At 46.9% G+C, this 4701-nt stretch overlaps 1 long non-coding RNA gene across 1 annotated transcript; it reads left to right on the forward strand.

Annotated features, from left to right (window-relative positions):
• Positions 1-754: 754 nt before the first annotated feature.
• LOC109299431 lies at positions 755-3634 on the forward strand. The gene is made up of 3 exons (XR_002097838.1): positions 755-991; positions 1106-1198; positions 3463-3634. It is a non-coding gene; the product is annotated as an uncharacterized LOC109299431 (long non-coding RNA).
• The last annotated feature ends 1067 nt before the right edge of the window (positions 3635-4701 follow it).

Below are 4701 nucleotides of genomic sequence, written 5' to 3' on the forward strand. Positions count from 1 at the left end.
GGGGGGGGGGGGGGGGCGCACTGGTTTCCCATCCTGCTTGGTGCTAGGAGGGACATAGGCCTCTCAGGGGCTCAGGCTTCAGCAGTGCCACAAACTCACAAAAACACAGCTCTGGGTGTTGAAGTCTCCTCCCAGTCACAAAGTTAGGAAGGTGCCCATGGAGTTTAGGAAGCAGCTGCACAGGGGCACTGGGGTCACAATTTTGGACTCACGTGCCTAAATCCTGTCTTCCGGATCTCTTCCTAAGTGCTTGGGATCTGAGGCTGCAACGTGCGGAGAAAAACATCGCCAAGGCCCTTTCTGCATGACAGCTGCCTTGACTTCGGCTGCATGAATCTGAATGACAGATTCCCAAATGACTGAAAGTAAATGAAAACGTGCCTGGTTTAAACAGGAACAAGAATGGCCATGTGCTCTTCTGCTCTGTTTAAGCCCTTTTGGGTTTCAAATCACCCCCTGAGTTAACTGAGGGCATCTTTCTCTCAGACCCTAATGGTGGCCAATCTTGTCTGTTTAAAAGCATTCCCCAGTCCAATGATGTGGACCTTCCTTCCCTTCCCTTCCCTTCCCGTCTCAGTACTTCCCTTCCTTCCCTGCCTTTGGCTTCTTCTGCTTCTTGTAGTAGTGGGACTATGCAGCTGCAAAGCCCCCCTCCTGCTCTTCCTCATTGCCACCTCCCCTTGTGCATGTGCTGCAAGCACATCTTGCCCATATCCACCCCCGCATAGCACGAGAGACACAGAGTCCTGTTTCTTGCAATCTGTTGTTGCACTGCCGAGTTTATCTGCGTGGGATGGCAGGGACAGAAATCCTGAGCCGTTCAAGCCTTTCATTTCAGTTAGTGCAGGGATGTAATCCAGAACTGGCTGGGTGAGTGGTTTTGGCTTGGGTCGGGGTCAATATCTGGACTCATGTACATGACAGCAAGGCAATCAGTTGAAATCTCCAACTGGAAACCTGCAGAAAATAAAGGTGCAGGAGGTGCTTATGAGTGAGGGGATGGATGGGTGTGTGTGTGTCTGGGGAAGGTTATGTTGCATTGCAGAACAGGGAGGTGGGCTACAGGTGCTTGGTCAAAACTAGAGATCTTCCTCTCCCTGTGCAGTGCCGTGCGAATGCCTGGCTGCCTCTGGAAATGACCTGTGCTGAATCAAGTGAGCCAGCTAACCCGATTTCTTCCAGTGGGTCCCACTTTCCAGTGAGTATTTATTTCCTTTTACACTTGCAGCCTGGGTGAAATGTTTGAGCTCACCAGCAGAGGAAAGCAGCAGGAGAAAGGAAGGGTTTCTCTGCTAGGGGTGTCCTTGTCCTGCCCTGTTCCCCGCAGGGTGTCCCTAGGTTATTATAGCAGCAGGGGCTCTGAAAGACTCAGAACTAACGAGGTCAGAGCTGGATTCAGAGCAGCTACTACGAGATCGGCTTTATGATAGACCAAGATGTGTTAACTTAGGATGTTTGTGCCTTAAATACATTGGTTGAGTAAGATGAATGTGACCGTATGGGACAGCAGCTGCCAAGTGAAAATACCATCCACAGTATTATTTGGTTCGGTAATTTGGTGGCATTTCTACTCTTCATGGCTACTGTAGATTCTGCTGAGGCAAGTGCACTTCCGTCCTTTATCATTCACTTTATGGCAAGAGCAGCATCTGGTCCTGACGTGTAGACGGGGCTTTCAGCCAATTCCTCATTACCTTTAATTTAATCAGGATGGCTGCAGCAGAGTGAAGATTGGAGCTGCGTGAATAATGGATTGTTTTGGTCTGCTGGCTGAACCAGAAAACTGACAAAAAAATTCATTTGGGGTCAACCCAAACAGTTACTTTGACCTAAAATGAACCGTGTTAGTTCAAAACCAGGCTTTTCTTTACTTTTTGTTTTCTTTCTGATGTTGCAACGAATCATCGTTTCAAAATGAAGAATCAAATCATTTCCCATTGAAAATGTCATGTTGAGATGTTTCAGATTTTTTCCTTTTTTTTTTCCGGACTGAAACAACTGAAGAACTTGGACACAAATTCACACGGTGTTTTGGCCAACCCAAATCTGCCTTTTTCAGCAAATGGAATATTTGTCCAAAACATTTCCTTCCGCTCTAGAGATTATTCTCCTTCCATTTCCAACATAATCATGTTTGTTCTTCTAACGCATTTTGCTTCAAGAGGGAAATGTGGATATTGCTTCTATTTGGCCTGAGCAGCAATTTTAGTGTAAAGTAATTCAATTCTGATGCACTTGCTGTTTACAGTGGGGTACGTGTGCTTACTTGCTTAAGACCACGGCTGCTCTTTTTTCTTTTCAGGGATGGTTTTGACTTATCCTCCTATCGATTTCTGACAGAGGAAATTTCCAGGTACTGTGCTGGTAGCGCCGCAAAGGCGAGGTTGCCTAGCCATATGGAGCCTTCACAATGCAGTGAAATGAAGATTATGCAGTAGGGACCATGAATATAAATCAGGAGCCCTTATAAGATTTAAAAAACCGTGTGTGTTTTTTAGTGCTTGTGAGTGTTTGACAGCCTGTGGAGACCAACATCCTCTCTTTATCCAGAGGTCAAGTACAGAATGAGCAGTGTGAATTCAGGCCTTTCTACACTGTCCCATCAAGACTTAACAGCCTTGATCTGGCAAAGCTATCTCCAAGGATAAGCTTGAGCTCAAAGACAATCGATTCTTAGTTTATGCTTTGACTCCTGTGGGGAGTGAATCATCACCAATTATGGCAATAATTATGGTGCATTGGGTAAGATGCAGCCAAGAAACATCAGGCAGTCACAACTTTGGGTCATTACAGATCCTGGTTGTATTCATCCTAGAATAGAAAGGTTTTATATGGGAATGCTGGCTGCCAAGGCAGACACCAGCTACCAACTGTAAATGATAATGTAAAAACAAAGACACTTGACTGCTGATAACTAAATGATGCCTCACAGTATGGGAAGCACTTCCTATTGCACCTAACTGTTGACTTACATGGTTTAAGGGTAGGGCATTAAACGAGTATGGGCACCACAATGACTGTATTGTGTTGCTACATGTGTTGCTGTGCTTTCTAGATTGTGACCATGAGGTCTTTTAGAGGACTAGTACTTCCAGCTGCCTTTGTGGGGATGGTGAACCCCATCACCTCACCAGCATGGGTCAGCATTGAGAAGGAAGCAACCAAACCTTTCTGGGCACCAAAAGGATTCTGAAAAGTCCTTAGTCCATTTATTTCATGTAGAGTGGCAGGATCAACCTGAAATGACATGTCCATCTTATGAAGCTGCTCAGGTGCCTTCTGACATTATCTGGTGATTCCCATGATTAATTAATTTCCTATGAAGGAGCTATCCAGAATGTTGTGAGTTATCTTTTTTTTACATGGGGATAGGAAAACAATCCCTCACCAATCTGTATCTAATTTGCTGAAGTGTGGGATCAGCTGAATAACAAGTGTGATTCTGACAACGGTTCTCCCCAGTCCCAGAAGCTGGAGCAATGCGTGGAGTAGAAGGACTCAGCCAACGGCCATCCTGCTAGAGGCTCAGTGTTTGACTTTTAGCTGTTGCAGGGTGCCATGCCATGTTAACACTGGTAGGTGTGCTAACATGAACTGCAAAACTAAACCAGAGATTTCAAATAGGAACCCATAGTGTTAAAAACATTTGGATCTATTGTGGATTTTCTGAGTTCTTTGTAACAGAAGAATTGCTCTATAGGCTCATGGGCAAGCAGGGCTGGAAGGGACCTCACAAGATCATCTAATCCAGCCTCCTGCTCAAGACAGCATTGTCTCTGACTAAACCATCCCAGCCAAGTGTTTGTCCAACTTGTTTTTGAAAATGTCCAGGGGTGGAGTTTCCACAACTTCTCCACGTAGTCTGTTCCAGTGCTTGACCACCTTCATAGTCAGAAAGTTCCTCCAAATCTCCAACCTAAATTTCCTGTTGCAGCTTGAGGCCATTGCTCCTAGTCCTGTTCCCTATGGCCACAGAAGAAAGCCCATCTCCATCCTCCATTATCAAATCCCTCTGCCTTCTCTTTTCCAGACTAAACAATCCTAGCTCTCAGTCTTTCCTCATGAATCTTGCTTCCTATGTACCTAATGATTTTTGTTGCTCGGTGCTGGACTCTCTCCAATCTGTCCACGTCTTTCTTGAATCCTGGGGCCCAGAACTGGACACACCACTCCAGGTGAGGCCTCAGTGGTACTGGATAGAGCAGAAGAGTCACTTCCCTTGATTAGTAAGTGACCCTCCTCTTAATACAACCAAGGATGCTGTTGGCTTTTTTTGCAACAAGAGCATATTCAGCTTATTTTCCACTGAAGCCCCCGAAGTAGATATAGGGATGTGTGTGTGTGTGTGTGTGTGTGTGTGGGGGGGTGATGGTGCAGTTGAACTCCCCTTCCACCATTGTCCCTGGCTGATCCAGGTGCAGGGGAAACCCCAGAACTGCTCCTTCCCTGATCCGGCCCTAAGTGCAGCCGCATGGGGTGCTGGCTTGATCAGAGACAGTAGAGCCAATGTGCAGGTTCCTCCTTCCAGCACCTGCTCCTGGCCAGTAGGAGACACCTGGGGGGGCGGGTAGGCAGGGAGCAGGGACTGGAGAAGGAAAACTGCGTGCCACTTCTGCTGTCCACTGCTGAGCCCAGCACCCTGCACCCCACACAGCAGCTCCCCTCAGCCCGCAGCTGGAGTGGGGCAGGAGTGGCTCTGGG

The sequence above is a fragment of the Gavialis gangeticus genome, unplaced genomic scaffold (genome assembly GCF_001723915.1).
Source record: "Gavialis gangeticus isolate Ggan-Ray unplaced genomic scaffold, GavGan_comp1, whole genome shotgun sequence".
NCBI classification, from domain to species: Eukaryota; Metazoa; Chordata; order Crocodylia; family Gavialidae; genus Gavialis; species Gavialis gangeticus.